Source organism: Panthera uncia, chromosome F1 (assembly GCF_023721935.1).
Source record: "Panthera uncia isolate 11264 chromosome F1, Puncia_PCG_1.0, whole genome shotgun sequence".
Classification (NCBI taxonomy): domain Eukaryota; kingdom Metazoa; phylum Chordata; class Mammalia; order Carnivora; family Felidae; genus Panthera; species Panthera uncia.
This window is the reverse complement of record NC_064813.1, coordinates 50,495,518-50,516,685: the sequence shown is the minus strand read 5'-3', so window position 1 is coordinate 50,516,685 and position 21,168 is coordinate 50,495,518. Positions and strand designations below refer to the sequence as shown.

The following is a 21,168-nucleotide window of genomic DNA, read 5'->3' as shown; positions in this document are numbered from 1 at the left end:
AACAACATTTTATGGGGAAGGTAATAACTTAGTTGACTCAGGATTTATTTTTTAATCACATTAGCTTAAAAACTAAATTATAGTTTTCCCCATTGCTTAACTATCTTTCTCAAAAATGGTACCATTTCTGAATCTTCATATGGTAGGGCTAATAAAATAAGAAACATTATTTGTCTCACTATTTCTTTAATAAAGTACTAGAAGATAAGCCATGACTGCATAAAACAGATATAAATAACACTACAAATGGATTATTGAATATTAATATTAATGAATATTAAAATTTATAAAGTTAACAGATTTAAATAAACATGATTAAATTTTGTAATAGGATAATGCAAATATAAACATTTTGCATATCTTACTTTCAATATATTATTATGAACCAATAGTGCATTTAGATGATTATTATGTTACAAATTATTTATTGGCAATTAAAATTCCCTTTTGTTTTATAGCATATCTCAACTTCTTACGTTTTCTTTTTTGTACTTTTAGGTTTTCATTTTAAAAAAGATTAAATCTGTGGATAATCTTAAAACTCACCCACTCTTTCTATTTCAAGTATATGACTAGAGATTCATTATTTAACTTGTTGAATAATTCCTTTTGTCACCATTACCTCAGAATATTCCTATGAGAAGTAACTTTGTCTTTAAAATAATCAGATGAGTTACTTTTCTGGAGTAAATGGAAGTAGTAATCTTGGTAACTCCTATCTGTCTAGTAGTTGGTCTTGATGGTCATTTTATAAATTTATTTAGATTATTAATGACTTAAGAGAATAAATAATGAGTCAACTTCTGTTTGAATGCTTTTATTTCAGGGCATTTTTCTTAAATAATAAAATTTACAACTTTTGTGTTGACTGTTTATATAGAAAATGCAATAGTGACACCAACATACATATATATGTTCATATATTAATCGTTAGAGGATTGCTGACGTAACCAAGATTAGAGGGGCCAGCATTAAAAAAAAAGGGGGGGGGGTATCACTGAATGAAGAGCTGACATCTTCAGTGTTTTTTTCCCCAGGACTTGCCTATACCAAGCATGAGGCAAAACTGAAATCTCATGTTTTGTTCAGGAAACAGGCTGCTTATGTATTTGGATTTAAAGCCTTGCTCTTTCTATTTGTTTCACATTTGTTTCTCTCTTCTTTCCTTCCTTTCAACAGATCCCTTCTTCCATGTGTTTGTTCTGCATATTTTTTATTGTTGTTTGATGGTTTCTGTATTAGTTTCTTTTGTGTACTGTGACAAATGATCACAAACTTGATGGGTTACACAACAGAAATTTATTCTCTCACAGCTCTGGAAGCCAGAAGTCTGAAATCAGTTTCACTGAGTGGAAATCAGGGTGTCAGTAGGGCTTTGCTCCCTTTGGAGGCTGCAGAGAATTTGTTCCTTGGGTCTTCCAGCTTGTTGTGACTGTTGGCATACCTTGACTTGTGGCCACATCACCCCAAATTCTGTACCATGGCCATGTTTCCTTCTCTTCTGCATATGAAATCTCCCCTTGCCTGTTTTTTAGGACACCTGTAACTGATTAAAGGCCTACTTAGATAGTCCAGGTTAATCTGGCCATGTCAAGATGCCTAACTTAATCTAAACATCTGCAAGGAACATCTTTTCCTTATAAATTAAGATGTATAGGTTCCAGGACCTAATAGGACCTAATATCTTTGGATGTCCATTACTGAGCATTCTCTGTACTTATTCTAGAATTAATATACATCTATGATTTCATAGAGTCTACTAAAAATTAAAACTTTTCAAAATGTATATGAATCCCTGAACTCACTGGTATTATATTGAAATAAACAAGTCCTGTGCATTGAGGGATTTCCACTTCTGACTTCATGGAGTAAATGGCTATCAGATTTTCCTCCCTACATGAAAACAACAGGAACAGCAAACAAAGCAAAATACATGACACAAAACTTTTTGAGACACTGGTTAGCTAGCAACAAAGGACAATGTTCCTGAGACATTTTGAGGAAAAAACAAAACTAACAAAAAAAAAAAATAAAACAAGACGAATATTACAGTTGTCCCAGCTTATTAGATTGTGGGATAGGGAGAGGAAGCTGAGGCAAAGCCCAGCATAATCCCTAAGTTAAGGAGATGAAGCTGAGAGTAGGAAAAGTTCAAGGCACCTAGAGAGCATATGAAAAATCTCTGATAAGACAGAGCTACACGAAAAAAAACCCTGGACATTTGCAGAAGTGGTCACCTAACCATTTAGTAGAATGGTAGTCAGTGTGTACATGGGAGAAAACTATGTATGGCTAGGGAGTAGGGAGAATTAAAGCAGCTGTTCTTAACCAAAGATAGTTTATTCTGCAGGAAACATTTGTCAATGTCTGAAGACAGTTTGGATGTTCACTGCTGGGATGTGCTACTGACATCTAGCTCATAGCAGGCAGTGTTGCTGCTTAATATCCTACAATGCACAGGACTGTCACAGGTCTCACGATATAGAATTATCCAGATCAAAATATAAATAGTGCCATGATTTATGGAGTATAGAGTATAATACCTGCACTGCACAGGGATGGGAACATGGGCTCTTCTCATCAGTCAGTCTAGAAAATCTCATACTTCACAAAGTACCAAAAAAAGTCTTACTAGAGTAGAAAGGAATACTTAGAATTGCTCTGCAGTACCCAAAAGGATCACACTATGTCTAAATAACCAGAGCTCAGAAGAAATATAATTATTTATAGAGATACAAAAAAATATCCAACATCCAACAAAGTACAATTAATATTATCTGGTATCCAATCAAAGATTATGAGGCATCCATATCTCAGTTTAAAAGCTTTCAGTTTTCACCATTGAGTATGGTGTTAGATATGAGCTTTTCATAAATGCCTTTTATGTGGTGAGGTTACTTTCTTCTATACTTAATTTGTTTTGTTTGTATTGTTTTATTTTTTTTAATTTTTTTAGACTTTATTTTCTTAAGGCAGCTTTAGGTTCACAAAAAATTGATGGGAAAGTACAGAGATTTCCCATATACCCCATGCCTTCACACATGCATAATATCCCCTATTGTCAACAATCCCCACCAAGTAGTGCATTTGTTATGACTGATGAATCTACATTAATAAATCACAATAATCAAAGACAGTAGTTTACATTAGTGTTCACTCTTTGTGTTGTGCATTTTTTTAGGTTTGAACAAATGTATAATGACATGTTCTCATCATTTTGGTATCATACAAAAAATATTCACCACCCTAAAGTACTCTTTATCATACCAAGTATTTTCATTGACCTAAAACACTGTTCTCTGCCTCTTCATCCCTTCTCCCCACACTAATCCCTGGCAATCACTGACATTTTCTTACTGTCTCATAGTTTTGCCTTTTCTAGAATGTCTTATAGTTGGGTTAATAGAGTATGTATCCTTTTCAGTTGGCTTCTTTAATTTAATGATATGCATTTAGGTATCCTCAATGTCTTTTTGTAGCTTCATGGATTTGGTATCAAGCTGATGTGGCCTCCTAAAATGTGTTTGGAAGTGTTCTTTGCTCTCTTTTTTGAATAGTTTCAGAAGTGTTGCTAGGACTTATTTATTTATTTTTAATATGGTAAAATTCACCTGTTGCGGGCTTTCTTTGTGAAAGGTTTGTGATTAGTGATTCAGTCTCTTTATTATTGGTCTGTTCAAGCTTTCTATTTCTTTTTTATTCAGTTTTATTGTTTTAATTTTTTTAAATATTTATTTTGAGAAAGAGAAAGAGCATGAGAATTGAAGGGGCTGAGAGGGCGGGGAGGGGGGAGAGTGACAATCCAAAGCAGGCTCTGGGCTGTCAGTGCAGAGCCCAATGCAAGGCTCAATCTCATAAACCATGATATCATGAGTTGAGCAGAACTCTAGAGTTGGAGACTTAACTAGTTTAGCCACCCAGGTACCCTTCTTCTTGATTCAGTTTTGGCAGGTTCTATGTTCCTAAGAAATTGCTCATTTCTTCTAGGATATCCAATTTGTTAGCATATAATTTTTTTTGTAATAGTTTGTTACGACTTTTTTTCCCCCGTGGCATTCCTCTGTCTTTATTTTTTATTTTGTTTATTTGAGTCTTCTCTTTCTTTGTTCTTGGTATAGTTAGGGGGTTGTAGATTTTGCTTATCTTTTCAAAAAATTAGTTTTTTCAAATTTTCCTATAACTTTTCTATTCTGTATATCATAAATTTCTGTTCGAATCTTTATCATTTCCATTCTGCTAATTTTGGGCTTAGGTTGTTCTTATGCCCAACTTTGCTTTTTCTTTTCAACATATTACTGGAAGTTCTAGCCATAGCAACTAGGCAAGGAAAAAAAAAAAGGCATCCAAAATGGAAAAGAAGTAAAATTTCTGTTTGCAGATGACAGATTCTTATATGTAGAAAACCCCAATAACTTCACACACACAAACTTTTAGAACTAATAAAAAAACTCAGTAAAGTTTCAGGGTATAAAATCAACATAAAAATTAGTGCATTTCTATTCACCCATAATGAACTATCTGAAAATAACATTAAGAAAAGCAATCCCATTTACAATAGCATGAAAAAAAAAGTACTTAAGAATAAACTTAGCCAAGGAGGCAAAAGATCTGCACCTTGACAAATATAAAACACTGGAGAAATAAATTAAAGCAGACAGAAATAAGTGGAAAACATCTTATGTTCATGGATTGGAAGAAATAATATTGTTAAAATGTTGATACTATTTGATGTGACCCACAGGCTTTATGTAATCCCTATCAAAATTCCAGTGACTTTTTTTTTTTTTTACAAAAATAGAAAACAATTCTAAAATACCTATGGGGGGAAAAAGATACTGAATAGCCAAAGTAATTTTGAGCAAGAAAAATAAAATGGGAGGTTATCACACTTCCCTATTTCCACATACATTACAAAGCAGCAACAGTCAAAACAGTATGGTACTGGTATTAAAACAAACAGATAAACCAATGGAACAGAATGGAGAGCCCAGAAATAAACCCACACTTATATCGTCAACTGATCTTCATCAGGGGTGTGGAGAATACACAGTGGCTATGGTGACTCATCAGGTTGTGCAAACTAAATATGTACAGCTATCTTTTTTGTCAATCATTCCTAAATAAAATGGTTAAAAAAAAAAGAGGCATCCAAGGAAGCAGGAAAAATGAAACATGTTAATAAAAGTAATGATGTCATCAAAATTGAATGAGAAATGAGACATATGTTATAATTAGCAGGGGAGGTTATTAATCAGGAATTATAATTGTATTTCAAAGGTTCAAAATTTAAATAGATGCATGAAATTTGACTTTTTCATGTCTTAATATAATCAGCATGTAAAACTTCAAAAGCCAAATAAATACAGTCTTACATTGTATTTATTTAGATTCATACAATATTTAACATTTTGTATATTCTTTATTCCTTTCTTCATTTGCTATTTTCCGTTCAGAGCCATTTTTTATCTTGAAGTCTCTCTTCAGTTATTTTTACAACGGCTGGTTAATGTGAAATTCAAATTTAATAGTATGAAAATTATTTCATTTTTTGAAATATTTTTTTAAAATAGAATTCTAGCATTCAGTACTTAAAGATATTATCCATTGTTTTCTGGCTTTCCATATTTCTATTGATAATTTGACTGTGGTTTTATCTTTGCTTCTTTAATGATAATATATTTTTTCTACTCTTGCTCATAATTTTTCCTCTGGGTTTTAAGGAGTTTTTTTTCCTCTGATACACTAATTTTTCTTTTATTTATTCAATATGCTGTTCTTAATATGAACCAAGTCTGTATGTACACCATCCTTTCACAGTGTATTTAATCCACGTTTTTCTCAAAATAATTACCTCTGTCATAGTCTCCTCTCATTTGGGGACTCATTACATGGAGGGTTGCTGAACTTCTTTTTGTGTGTGTGTAACAGTCTGTCATATGACTCATCTCTTCATACTTTCTATGTAAGTTTTGTCTCTTTATGATCGGTCTGGATATTTTTTCTGACCCTTTCTCTTTTTTTCTTTTTAAATTTTTTAGATGTTTTTATTTATTTTTGAGAGAGAGAGAGAGGGAGTACTAGTGAGGGACGGGCAGAGAGAAAGGGAGACACAGAACCCGAAGCAGGCTCCAGGCTCCAAGCTGCCAGCACAGAGCCCGACATGGGGCTCAAACTCACAGACTACGAGAGCATGACCCAAAGTCGGACACTCAGCTGACTGAGCCAGAAACCTCTTTCAGACCCCTTTTCTTAGTCATTATTACTATCTGCTGCTGTCTTGCATACTATTAATCTGTTTATTTCTTAAATCTTATGATTTTCTTTTTCCTTTCTAAAATTTGTATTGAATAATGTAGACTCCAGATTTCAGGGAGTAATTTTCCCCCTTATTGAACATTCTGCTCAGAAATTAATAACAAAATATTTGAGAGATCATAGATGATAACTACCATATATTGATCACTTCTGGATCTATTCTGTTGTCTGCCCCATCTACCTCACAGGACTATTGTATGGATGAAATCAGAAAACTGAAAGAAATTTCTTTGAAAAGAATAAAGCCTAAAGTAAATTGCAATTGTAAGAAATGGTTTTCTGTGTTTACCTGACATCAGTTATTTGACAACATCTTGAATTTTGTCATCTGGTTCTATTTATCACACTGCTTATTTTCTTTTTACAGAATGATTGGAATTGCATATAAAAAATTTAAAAGTTCTTGATGGTATCTTTCTGCAAAGGGGAATTAACAATATTCCACAGGTAATTATAATAGGATCAGATTTCTTATATCTAAACAGTAATTGAATTGATTCATGTGAGAATTTAGTTTTGAAGAGGATTGAACTACTTAATTTTAATCTTAATGTATAGCCTTTCTGGGGTTTTAATGGAAATCAAGGATATTTGCCAAGAACACACCTCCGTGGATATTTTTTAAAGTCTCATGTTTGTTTCCTCGGTCAATGAGACTATAAAAAGCTCTTCAGAGTGACAGCTCCCTAGCCACTATGTTCTGCTTGGGTTCAAGATTTCTTGTTTGTAAAGCTTAGGGATTAGTAAATTCATTGGGAGAAATGTCTCACATTGTGAGGCTTAGTTCCCTACAGTTCCCTTTTCTCCTTAAATTTGATCCCTCATGTCTGTACTGTCTTGGTAGAGCTTCATTGTCAATTTGTCTCCTCAAGCATGGGACACTTCTGTAGCATCTATGCTTTTACTTTCTCTTTGACCCTTGTGTCCTTGTTTCTAATTGTAAATATCTCTGATAAAAAACAGAAGCTGGACTTACCGAAGCGTATGCATAAACTCATTTGTATGATTGTCAAAAAAAGAAGAAACAGCATCATTTTCTACCAGACTGAATCTATTAATGTGAATGTGCACACCAATTAGTTTTAGCCCAATGTGCTAGCTTCAGCCACTGGGACCTGATGATGGACATTATTTTAAAAGTGAGTAATTAGAAATTCCTTGTAATATCATAGATCAAAAATCCAAATATCAAGGAAATAGTAATGGTGGTGTAGAGTCATTATAAGTGGCCTGCCCATCCACCACCTAATCATATCATCCCTGGAGGTCCCATAATAGCCTTCATTAAATTGTTGAGAAATTTACTGATGTAGTAATGGCCACAATAATTGAAAAATGGTTCAAGTGTCATTATCTGAAAAATAGGAATGCTGGGAAAAGATATTAAAGATGAAGCTTTCCCCCTGCTTGTTAAGATGATGAGATGACAGAGACCAGAAAATGATATTTAGCTCACATAGATCAAGTGACTAAGGAGCCCATACCAAGTAGCTGGTAGTGTGATAATGAGAATGTTCTGACCACAGGAATATTTTATATTTGTTGAATTGAGTTTGCATTCTCTAAATCAAAGCAGATTTCTCTTCCATTAATGCCCTCCATGGTTAACAATAAGATGAATATCTTCTTCAAGGTGATTTTTCTAACACAGATGTTTTACTTGTTCATTACACACCAGACCCTGGTCCAAGGTGAGATGAAAAAAAGAACAAAAACCTTCTAATCACTTGATCACAAATGTGTGTGATTCTTATCACAATGCACTCATACAGAGACAGAAACATCTGCAAATATAAATAGTACAAACCTCAGAAAAATATATAAGCAATCCTTATTAAGGATGATATGTTTTTCTAAACGCAACAAATATAAACATGACCTTTCATGCAGAATAGATACAACTCAGCATAATGACACTATTGCAGTTCTTTCTCTAGCATAATACATGTGTGTGTGTACAATAACCAGATTCAGTAGAGTATCTTTTCAGTGAAGAAAACTGTAAATTCTTAATAGTTAACATTATGACACCAAGACTTGGTAGAAGTTTGAAGTTCAAATTTGTCTTGATCACGGGTCAGGTAAAATTCTGTGCGTGATTTCTTTCCTCATTCATTCCTGCAAGTTTAAAAGCTAGAACCTAGATATTCTATTGCTTTGGTGGGACTCCCATCTTCAACATCCACTCCAAGAGCTATGGAAAGAGTCTACATTGTTTGTTATTTTAGTAGTAAATTTATGAGGAGGTGTCTCAAAAATGTACAGGTTTTCAATTTGTCCTAGGTGATTCTGATGTTGAATATGCTTGGGAACAAGTGGACAAGGGAGACAGTGAAGAGTAAGAGTAGAAAGTGCCCTAACACCACACCGTAAGGAACTTTGACATTCATTTCTAGTAGAAGATTTTTGGCTCGGCAAAGGATATAGTTTAGCTTCAACTAGTAAAGTATCAGAAATAAATGTGTGCTGGGGCACCTGGATGGCTCAGTCGGTTAAGCATCTGGCTCTTGATTTTGGCTGAGGTCATGATCTCACAGTTCATCAGATTGAGCCCTACGTCTGGCTCTGCACTGACAACATGGAGCCTGCTTGGGATTCTCTCTCTCTCTCTCTCTCTCTCTCTCTCTCTCTCTCTCTCTCTCCCCCCCTCTCCCCCTCTACCCCACTCACAGTCTCTCTCTCTCTCTCTCTCTCTCTCTCTCTCTCTTTTAAAACAAATAAACATTAAAAAAAATACTGTGTTCTATACTGTGAGGAATTGACTTCAAAGAGCATTTCAAGGATGGTTGGTCAAATATTTGGAATGTTCTAAAGAAGATAAAAAATGGAAAATGAAAAATTCCATTTCAATTTAACCACTTATTAAGCAAGGTCATTTTCAGTGAAGTGTAGGAAAAAAGGGAAAAAAATAGAGTAATTTCAAAAAAGAATGAGATATAAAGAAGAAAAAATGTTAGGTATTCATTCAATAATTGTTGAAGAGAAATTAAAATTACATGCAAAGATGTATCTTTCAAAACCTAATCTTCTAGACTAAAATTATCCTATTTTTAAAAAACGTTCTCCCTAGTCAAAATTGTTTGTATCATTTGCTTAAAATTATTCACACAAGTCAATAATATAATCTGTTAAGAAAATTGTAATTCTATTATAAGCATAATAGTTGTGGATTTAGCCGTGAGATAATAGCAAATGTCTATTATAAAGGGTCTATTATAATTGACTTTAAACAGTTGAAATTCTGGGCCACCTGGGTGGCTCAGTTGGGTAAGGGTCAGATTCTTTATTTTGGTTCAGGGCGTGATCTCAGGGTTGGTGAGACGGAGCTCACCAGGCTCTGTATTGATGTGATGGAGCTGCCCCTCTCCCACTCATGAGCACGTGCGCTTGCATTCTCTCTCTCTCTCTCTCTCTCTCTCTCTCTCTCACCCTTTCTCTCTCTCAATAAACAAATGAATTTAAAAAATTAGAATTATGTTTTATATAGCTAAAATGTTTCATGGAATATCTGTCAATGTTCTTTCCTAACAACCCAACATTAAAGCAAAGAGAAAAGTACATTATAGTGTTCTAAAAGCAAGCCAAGGAACTGCGAAGCGGAGTGATGAAGAGCATGAATATGATAAAAGTAAATAACAAAGACTTGAAAAAAAGCAGCCAAAATATGTTCAATGTGTAACAAATATTGTGTCAACTGTTTCTTAAAAATGTAACTTTGAAGCAACTTTGATGTCAAGAAAGTTGATAATGAGGATATTCTAAGTAAAAATGTAGTCGGCTAAATACAGGTTTTAATGGAAACAAAGCGTATATATATATTTTTTTAAATACTACCATTTGATATACATATTCATCAGAGCTAATTCATCCAGCTCCAATCACATCTTATTTTAAGTTCCAAAGCACTGGCAGTTTTTGCCTTTATTATGAGAAAATGACAATCACATTAGAAAGCCTTGTCATTCTCCCAGTAATGAGTTTAATATGACATTTGGGAAAGTACTTTGCTGTGACTAGAATAGCAATGTTGATTTTACATTTTAAAAGATGCTTCAAAACACATACAGTGAAAACAGTTTCATACAGGGTTTTATTTTTCCACCCATTTCAATTTGAATGTGAGTTAAATTCAAAATTACAGTAATTGTGAACTGTTTTCATGTTACGATAAAGTTTCAAATTGTGGGGTAAGTCTTATTCTAGAAGCAGAATCTCATCAATAGAAAATGATTTTCAAAACTGCTATTATTGATTTTTAGTCTGAGAAATTTCCTTTACATGCAGGGCAAATTCTGATGATTGCACATTAAATCAGAAGTATTAAAATGAACACAATTGCTATCCTTCAGTCACAGTGAAGTAACGAATTTTTGTTAGTCCAACCTTTTTAAGCTATTATATCTAGTTTTAGAATTAAAACTTGTATGGATCCATATTTAAGGGTATTTTGAAGAAAATGAGAGATGACTATTCTAATACAGTTTATTTCTAATCAATAATATTCATTTGTATTTTGCACCCTGCAGTTCTTGAAACTGTCATTTCATAAAATAAAAATGACACTAAGTATTGTTAAAGCAAAAATTGCACCAGATACAGTAAATGGTAACGGAGATTTTATTGGAGGCTCTTGCAACAGCAAAGAGAGAACATAACAGTCTAACTGTTTTTAAAAAGAGGGGCCAAGGGAGTTTTAAGAGCAGAGTTGGGGGAATCCTAGGCCATCTGCGTTTGCTCTTTGGACTTACCCATAGGAAATGTAAACTTTCTCCTCTCTTCATGACAGGAGGTAGCTTTAGGACTCTGAATAAGATGCTCACTAAGGCTAGGCTCCAATTCCCCACATATACTAGGAGATGGGGTAGCTAGCTACTATCCTTGATGATGACATTTCAAAGGGAGAAAGTCAGTCCTGGGTTATAAAGCTGCTCAGAGACATTTGAAAAAGATTTACATCTCAAAGAGGCAGGGGAAGAATTTGCAATTAGAAGTGATTTAAAAGCAAATGCTCCAAGAAAGGAGAGTGGAGGGACCTCTTTGGTTAAGCTATTTGGATTCTGTGAAGGCCAGAATAGGAGGGAGGTCATGTGCCTAGAGGCAGGAAGAGATCTGCCTCAAGTTTACTTAAACTTAAGAAAATATTCAGGCTGTGTTGGCCAGTATTTTTTTTTTTTATTTGTTTCTGAGGTTATTTTTAAAAAGCAGTTTCAGGTTCACAGCAAATTGAGAGGAAGACTGAGTTCTCCCATAAACTGCTGCCCACTGTCACATTCATAGCCACCCTCATCTATCAACACTGGTAGATGTTACATTTGTCAAAACTGATAAACCTACATTGACACAGCACAATCACCTAAGTCCATAGTTTACATTAGTGTTCACTTTTGATGTGCATTCCGTGGATTTGGATAAATGTATAGTGACATATATCCATCATTATGATACCCTACAGAATGACTTCACAGCCACAAAAATTCTCTGTTGTTCATCTGTGTTTATATTTTAAAGAAAAAATAAGTTCGAATTTCTTGGGTTACTATTTTCTTCAGGGTATTGTAATATGTGATTTCTCTTTTCCCTTAATTACCCATTATGTTTAGTGTTAGGGTCAGTCGTAAGGCAGGGTAAAGATAGGAGTCAGAGGCTAAAAAATTTTAGCAGTCAAAGGCTTTATTTGGGAACTAAGGTCTCGGGCAAGGTTCCATGACTCAGGGAGAGAGAGAGAGGAGTCAGGGAAGTCGCATCCAGGTGTGGTGGGGTGGGGTTTTTAAGCTGCAGCGGTTCCTGGTTTAGGTCCGGGTGGGCCTTTTTCCCGTCCGGCTGGTCATGCTGTTGCTGGGTGATTGGTTGACCTCCAATTCGTTCTGGCAGCTACTGGGGGCTTTTCCTTGGGTGTGCTGGCAAGATGGCCGTCCCCTCTACTATGGTTCTAAGGACATCCTAACAATTGGATCTTGAAGTTTGGTATTTTTATTAGGATATGGCTTTTTTGTTTATCAATTTACATCATTTTTCCATATGGTATTACGTTACCTTTCTTTTTTTCTTAAAGGTCATTTATTTTTGAGACAGAGACAGAGCATGAACGGGCAAGGGGCAGAGAGAGAGGGAGACACAGAATCTGAAGCAGGCTCCAAGCTTGGAGCTGCCAGCACAGAGCCCCATGTGGGGCTGGAACCCATTGATCACGAGATGATGACTTGGGCCGAAGTCAGACATTCAACCAACTGAACCACTCAGGTGCCTTTTAAGTTACCTTTCAATATAGATGTTCAGATTTCCTTTTTATACATAAATATTTATTTTCATATGAAGAACTTTACTTGTTCTGTTTTCTTCTCCTTTACATACATATATGGCATCCTATTTGTTCTTTATCCATTTTCACCAGTGCTTTTCTATTGCTATTTGTGTCTGCTATTTCCATTTATTTTCACATGTTATTTAGATGCCTTTCGCTTATACTATTTCTCTATTCAGATGTTTGTGCATTTTAGTGCATGTAATATAGTTTATGAGTATCTTTTTCTTATATTATTTTGTTAATAGTTAACTCACATTTTATTTCCTCCTGTTAATTTATTATTTATTTTATTAGATGTATATTTTTTAATATCAAAGTATAATTGCTTTGAGGTCTTAAAGAAATATATCTGAAATTCTATGTGTATTCCTAGATTCGTTATTTCCTGTGGTTTATTTTACATATGCTTTTTTATAAAATCCTCTTTTATCCATATTTTGGTAAATCTACTCATAAATCCTTAGTTGGTTCCTTTGGTCACTTTTCATTTCTGAATAGGTAGATCCAACAGCTATATATTGAGAAACAGTGTGGAAAGAAATAAAAGGAAAATCTAAGTGTGTTGATGGAAAATTTTGAATATATTACAAAACATATTTTCACAAAAAAAGAACTATGCCCCCTCTGATTTGAAAACATGCTTCCCCTGAGTTATTTTTAAAATATCTTTCATTTGAAAAATAGTTGGCCCAGGAAGCACCATAAAATATAAAATGAAAAAATATATAGCATTTATTAAGAAAGTAGATCTTAAAATTTATCATCACAAGAAAAAAATGTACAAGTATGACAGATGTTAACTAGGCTATTGTGGTTAACTAGGCTATTGTGGCTATATTTCACAATATATATAAATATTGAATCATTATGTTGTACACCTAAAACTAATATAAAGTTATATGCCAATTATGCCTGCATTAAAAAAAAGAAGAAGAAAAAAGAAAACATATATTGGGTTGCAAAATAGTAAAAATATAATTCCCAGTGGTTTACTGTGACAGTGGATATTTCACACTCAGGTAAAGTGCACTGTGAAACATGAAGATACTATGACTAAGTCTCCTTGTAATGATTCAGTGATGCAGGCTGTTTATTACCAGTTAAAACAACATTATTTTTTTGTTACTGTTTTATTACATTTCATCTTTTACCCAAAACACTACATTGTAAAATAAAAATACAATAATTCTCTTCCAAATTTCTCAAGTAAAAGCATATTGTAAATATCTATTACCATTAATATTTACTACATTGAAAGAAAAACAGCATAATAAAAATGCAAAGGTCATATGCTCAGTACCTATAAGAAAGAGTTCCTCCTTTTAATTGAAGTCATTAAGCTTTGTGGGAACCCCACTTTATTGTTTTATATTATTAACTCCATTACAAACTGGCACATTTCCAAACACCTGTTTTTGGAGACTCTGACTAGATGTCTGGCACTAGGAAACCTTTACCATTACTCTCATGATATACTATGGTAGTGGAGATTAAAGCATGAGTGAATGTTGGGTAGATGAAAAAGGATGAGGAAATTATTAAGGAAACTTCTATATATAAAGCTATTCCTGTTTGAAACCTGTTCAGAATACATAGATATGTTTACATATTTAATCATGTTATTTGATCATCTGTTAGCATTTGTGTGAATACTCAATATATCAGAGAAATCTAAAACATATGATTTGCATTATTTTTGTATTGGTCCACTGATCAAAACTATGTAACTGTAATTGCCCCAAGGCAATACAACCCAAGCACAAACTGTATTTTTTTGTCCATGATAGAGTGAAACTACATTCATAGAGAAATGATTGGAATTGCAGGGTTTTTTTCTTCAAATAGATGATTTTAATGTTAATTTGGTTGCATTTACTGTAATAATCACACATGTTCATTCAAAAAATTAAAAATAACTAGGACTTAACACTAATAAGCCCTATGATTAATACTGTAGTTCATAGAAGCACAGATAGAGAATATGAGGAAAAATATAAAATACTGATTTATGTGTGTTATCTCTTTCATTGCTCTTGGCTACTACTTATATAAGAATTTATTTTCTATGTCAGTGGCATTATGTGTTCTATAGTATTCAATTAGATGGAATGTGGGACTTTTTTTAACTTTTGAAAATGGGTGCATGAGTGACGCCAACAAAGGAAGGTTTTATATACTTAACACACTTTATGACAAGTCTAGCAACCTTGCAAAAAGGGTAAAACTTTCATTTCTAATTTTCTGGATATTGCTGTGGTTTATATAATGAATAGAATAAGATAATACAAATATATCAATTAGTAATGGAAATGAAGAGTTTAATAAATTATATGCTACATTAAACAAAATAGGGAAGATTTTAGTAAAGATATATGAAAGTTAAAAATATAAACATAATAGGCACCTGGAGTGCCTAGGTGGCTCAGTTGCTTTAATGTCCACGTCGATTTTGATTCAGGTCACGATCTCATGGTTTATGGGTCTGAACTCTCATAAGGCTTTGTGTTGACAGAACAGAGCCTGCTCAGAATTCTCTCTCTCCTCTTCCTCTGCCCCCCCTTTCTCTCAAATAAAAAAAAACATAAAAAAAAATGTAAACATAAAAACATGATAGTTGAGGAAAAAATACTTGTTTTCTCAATTTTGTACATATCCAGTAAACCCTGCATCATCATGTGCATCACACAGGCAGTGGTTTTCTCAATTAACATATATTTCAAAAATGTGTGAAGCAATATTAAATGTGGTTTAAGAGGACATTCAAATGTAGTTAAAGTATTAAATAAATAAGGATCATAAACCCCAAATTTAGAATTCTTTCCTCTTGGAAAAGTTTTAGGAAATATGTTGAGGGGCTCCTGGCTGGCTCAGTTGGTTGAACGTTGGACTCTTGGTTTCAGCTCAGGTCACGATCCCATGATGGTGGGATTGAGCCTCTCATTCATCTCTGTGCTAAGCATGAAGCCTACTTAGAATTCGCTCCCTCCCTCTCCCTCTATGCCCCTCTCTACTACTCAAACACACACTCTCTGAAACAAAAATTAAAAATTTTAAATAAGTAATAAAATTAAAATAAAAAAAAATAAAAGGAAATGTTATTTATTTTTTTATGTTTTAAGCTTAGTTATTTATTTTGAGTGAGAGAGAGAGAGACAGCGTGAGTTGGGAAGGGGCTGAGAAAGAGAAGAAGGCAGAATCCCAAGCAGGTTCTGCACTGCCAGCACAGAACCCAATGTGGGACTTGAACTCAGGAAACCAGCTTATGACCTAAGCTGAAACCAAGAGTTGGACACCTAACTGACTGAGCCACCCAGGCACTCCAGGAAATACGTTGGCAAATGGAATATTGGGGCTTCAATTTTTCCATAATATTTGCTTCTTAATGAAAAAGATCTGAAATAATTAGTATTTCATATAATTGATGGATTGATACCCAATTTTTCTTTATATTTTTATTTCATGTTTTGCTTGATAGGCAGTAGTAAATTTTTTTTAAATGACATGCATTAACAATCAAGTCTGTTTACTGTTGTTTATTTTTTTTTAATGCTTATTTATTTTTGAGAGAGAGACAGAGCACAAGTCGGGGAGGGGCAGAGAGCGAGGGACACATCAAATCCAAAGCAGGCTCCAGGCTCTGAGATGTCAGCACAGAGCCTAATGTGGGGCTTGAACTCACAAACTGTGTGATCATGACCTGAGCCGAAGTCGGATGCTTAACTGACTGAGCCACCCAGGTGCTCCTGTTTACTGTTGTTTAAAATTCAAATTTGTATGACAAACCATAGAGCAGATATTTGTTTCCTTCATAATACTGATATGACTTTTCTTACCTTGGAAAAGTAGAAACAAAGATGAGAATACCACATCATGCTAAGTAAGTTTTAAATACAAATATATCAAGAATTAAACAGTATTGTTTACTGTTTTAACTAAATTAAATCTATTTTCCTAAATAAAGGTAGAGCATTTCATGTAATTAAATCCCTAAAACTGACTTTTTTAAAGTTTATTTATTTGTTTTTGAAAGAGAGTGAGTGGGGGGAAACCGTGTAAGTAAGAACACAAAAGCGTGTTTAACTTTGAGTTATTTACAACATTAATGAGGTTAATCATGTGATTTTCTCTCTCAGCCTTATCACTATGGTAGTCATATTCATTAACTTCCTAATATTGAATCATCTTTAAGTTTCTAGAATTAATGACACTTGGTGAAGATGCATAATTTTATATGCTTTTACTCTGTTAACAAATATATATCTAGGATATATGGCTATTTAAGTTAGTTTAGGTTATAATTTTATGTTCAAAGATTATAACCATTAAATTTCAATATTATACATGCCGCATAAAAAAGATTTTGGAATATTTTAAGTGTCATTATGCCTCTGGTGTTTGAAATTGTGTTGCACCTGTGGCCTTTTTCTGGAATAGGAGTTTAGGAGTAATTATTATGTATATACAAGAACTGTAAAGATATGACCCATATGGGGAGAAAAGCAAATCAGTCAAATCTGGCCTAGAAATGACCTAGATGATAGGATTAGTAAGCAAGAATATTACAATGATTCTTAAAAGTATATTTCAATTATTATTAAAGTATGCATTTCATATCAAGAAGATACAGGAAATATTGAGAATGTTAGAAGGAACGTGAGTAGTAAAGAAGTCCCATATGAAAACTCTGTACATAAAAACTACAATATCTAGCATATCAGAAGGGAGGTTAGTGGGGGGATGGGTGAAATAGGTGAAGGGAATTACGAGTACACTTATGATGAGCACTGAGTAATTATCTATAGAATTATTAAATCACTATATTATATACCTGAAAGTAATAGAACATTGTATGTTTATACTGGAATTAAAATGAAAATTTAATTATAAGTAAATAAATATCCCCTAAAAAAGCTACAATATCTAAAATTAAAACATACACACACACACACACACACACACACACACACACACACACAAACCAATTGTAATATGTAAACCCTACTTACATTCTTGTCAAAAGAAAGATGACTTTAGGAGATGTTCTGAAAAGAACTGGTGAAATTTTAGTGTGGACTGGATACTAGAAAATTTCATCAAGCTATTGTCAATTTTTTTTCAAATTATATTATTTTAATTTATGTAAGAAATCTCATTTTTAAGAGATATATACTGAAGTCTTAAAAATGTACTACATGGGGGGGCGCCTGGGTGGCGCAGTCGGTTAAGCGTCCGGCTTCAGCCAGGTCACGATCTCGCGGTCCGTGAGTTCGAGCCCCGCGTCAGGCTCTGGGCTGATGGCTCGGAGCCTGGAGCCTGTTTCCGATTCTGTGTCTCCCTCTCTCTCTGCCCCTCCCCCGTTCATGCTCTGTCTCTCTCTGTCCCAAAAATAAATAAGAAACGTTGAAAAAAAAAATTAAAAAAAAAATGTACTACATGGGATTAACAACAGATTATACATTATAGGAGAAAAATAATTTTATTATTTTATTTTTTTTATTTATTTTTTTCAATATATGAAATTTATTATCAAATTGGTTTCCATACAACACCCAGTGCTCATAGGAGAAAAATAATTTTAAAACATGGAAATAGAAACTAAAATGAAATAGGAAGAAAAATAAATAAACATAGCATCAGTGAGTTGAGCCACAAAATAAAGCAATCTCATGTAGGCCAAATCAAATTGGAGTTTCTTAAGAAGAAGAAAGAAATGGGGGTAAACATGATATTTAAATAAATATGTCTTAAAAAATAAAAAATTTATGAAATGATAAACTTACAAATAAGCTAAAAACAACAAAAAATAAGAAACATAAAGAAAACTACATTAAGTCACAATGTAATCAAATAGCCTAAAACCAATGGCACAGAGAAACTCTTAAAGGGAGTCACACACACACATACACACACTTAACATATACTAGCCATCCTCCAATGGTGCAGGGAGCCTGTCTTGAAGAAGGCAACAGCACTCATGAACCCCTAGGCAGTGCTGACTGTTGTAGTCATGAAGGCCAGACCCAGGCAGAGGAGTGTCCTCATCACTACCAACAGCCACCATGCCCAGAGTACACACAGAAGAATCATCTTCAAAAGAGAATTCTTACCCTTCCAAACCGGTGGTGGGGATTATTTACCCTCTTCTATAAAGATCAGGGATATCATTGATAGCACTGACAAATTTGTGGCCAGAAACAGACCTGAATTTGAAGCTTAGAATATAACAGAATTAGATAGCCCTCAGTACAACTTCCTAAACCCCATTAACCCTTACAATGCCTACCACCATCACTAGGTCAGTGAATGCAAGGAGGGGAAGGCTCAGGAGCCCTCAGCTTCCATCCTCAAGGTTATTAGGCAGCATTAGAAGCAAGCCACCCAACAACAGCTGCCCTAGAATGCTCAACACTAGGTAATTCAGGAGACCATCATGCCCAAAGAGCCTTCCCTCTAGTTTGACTTCATCATAGCATGCCCCTCCATCTCATAATCAGCCTGCATCTCAGCCTTCAACCTGGATGTGATGAAGCTGATGGCTCAGCCTGTGGCAAGGAATGGGCACTTGTTTCTGACGCAGCTGATACAGAAAGAATAGCACAGCTACCAGTTTGACACTACTTCACCATGCTGGTGGAACATTATACCAAGGTCGTAATTCCACCCAAAGGCTTATTTGCAAAGCTCAAAAAAGAAGGGCACCTTGGTGACTCGGTTGAGTGTCCAACTCTTGATTTCAGCTCAGGTCATGATCCTAAGGTCTTGGGATCTTCTCTTTCTGTGTGTCTTCCCCTGCCCCTCTTCCCTGCTCTCTCTCACACACACACACTCTCTCTCTCTCTCTCTCTCTCTCTCTCTCTCTCTCTCTCCCCCTAAGATAAAATAAAATAAAATAAAATAAAATAAAATAAAATAATCTCAAAAAAGAGAAGATTTGGACCAGGTATGTTACTGAATGGAGCAAGCCAAGTTCCAAGATGAGAAAAAGAAGAGGAGAAGGAGCGAATGTACATTTGCAAATCATCAGATCAGTCAGTGGTGGAAGTGGCAGAAACAATGGACTTGAACTTTTCTCCCTTCGCCACCTTGGAGAATCTGGGGGCCCAAAAAACTCATTCAGGAGCACTGGGAAAAGTTTGGGGAGGGTGGGGTGGTCAAGATAGAGGCGGGGTCTGATGAGAAGGTTAAGAAACACTACAAGGTAGAGTAGTGTCCATCCCAGCTAGATCAGGACGCCCAAGTGCAAGACAAGGATGAGGGTTCAGATGATGAAGAAGGGCAGAAAGTGTCCAACCTTCAGAGATCTATGCTTCCACCTCTGCCCTTGACTGCAGACCAAGTCATTGTATAGAGGGACTGTGATCCCAAGGCTCTCAAGCCCTGCTCAAGATAAATATTTTGTGTTCCCTATCTTGGGAGAAAAGATTTTGGCCAAAAAAAATATAGGAAAATGTGGTCATCAGGCTCAGAGGACAGCAGCATGGGACCAAAGAACACACAGACACATTATATACAGAGTTACAAAGATAAATCTTATTCTTATTGAAACTTCTCTTTGAAACAGTGTAATTTAGAACACAGAGGAGAAACTTCTTAAAGTACTAAAGGATAAACAAACAAACCTGACAACTTAAGAAATCTACTCCTGTAAAAATATCTTTCAAAAATGAAGGAAAAATAAGGACTTTTTTAAGACATAACAAACTGAGAGAAATAAAAACCTGCTGACTATACGGAAAAAAATATTAACTGAAAACCCTCAAACAGAAGGAAAATCATACCAACAAGAATGAAAACCACTGAAAAGAATAATGTGGGGAAATATAAAATACATTTTAAATCATAAATTTCTATACAATATAATGAACTGATTAAACCAAACAATAAAACAGCACATTGTGGGATTTATAATACATATAGAAGTAAAATGTCATAATGTGAACATCAAGGCCAGGAAAGGACACGTGGTAGTATGTTGCTGGGAGATTCTTATAATTTTATGGGACATAGTATATATTACTTGAAAATAGAAGATGATAAAAATACAGTACTATAATGTAACCCTTATATAACCACTAAAATAACATAAAGTAATAGGCAAGAGGCAAAAAAAGGAGACAAAATCACAAAAAGTTATTCCAAAGAAGTAAAACAAAAAACAAAAAATAAAAAAAAACCCCAAGATTAGACAAAAAACAGATGTCCAAATCATAGATTTAATCTCAAACATCAAAATTATGCAAAATATAAATTATCTGAACACACCAGTTAAAAGTAAAAGATAGTAATGATAATTTCTTGTAAAATGTATTTATTTTGAGAGAAAGAGATGAGTGTTCATGAGAGAGATTAGGGTAGGGGCAGAGGGCGAGGGAGAGAGAGAATTGCAAGCAGGCTCTGTACTGCCAGAGCAGAGCCTGAGACAGACTGGTCTCATGAACCATGAGATTATGACCTGAGCCAAAATCAAGAGTCCGACACTTAACCAACTGAGTGACCCTGGTGCCCCAGTAGTGATAATTTTACAAGTATGTTCATTACTCTAATTTCAG

The 21,168-nt window shown here is 34.4% G+C and overlaps 1 pseudogene; it reads left to right on the top strand.

The window, feature by feature from the left end:
- LOC125925815 (splicing factor 3A subunit 1-like) overlaps window positions 1-20,009 on the top strand; it is a 28,720-nt pseudogene extending 8,711 nt beyond the window's left edge.
- The last annotated feature ends 1,159 nt before the right edge of the window (window positions 20,010-21,168 follow it).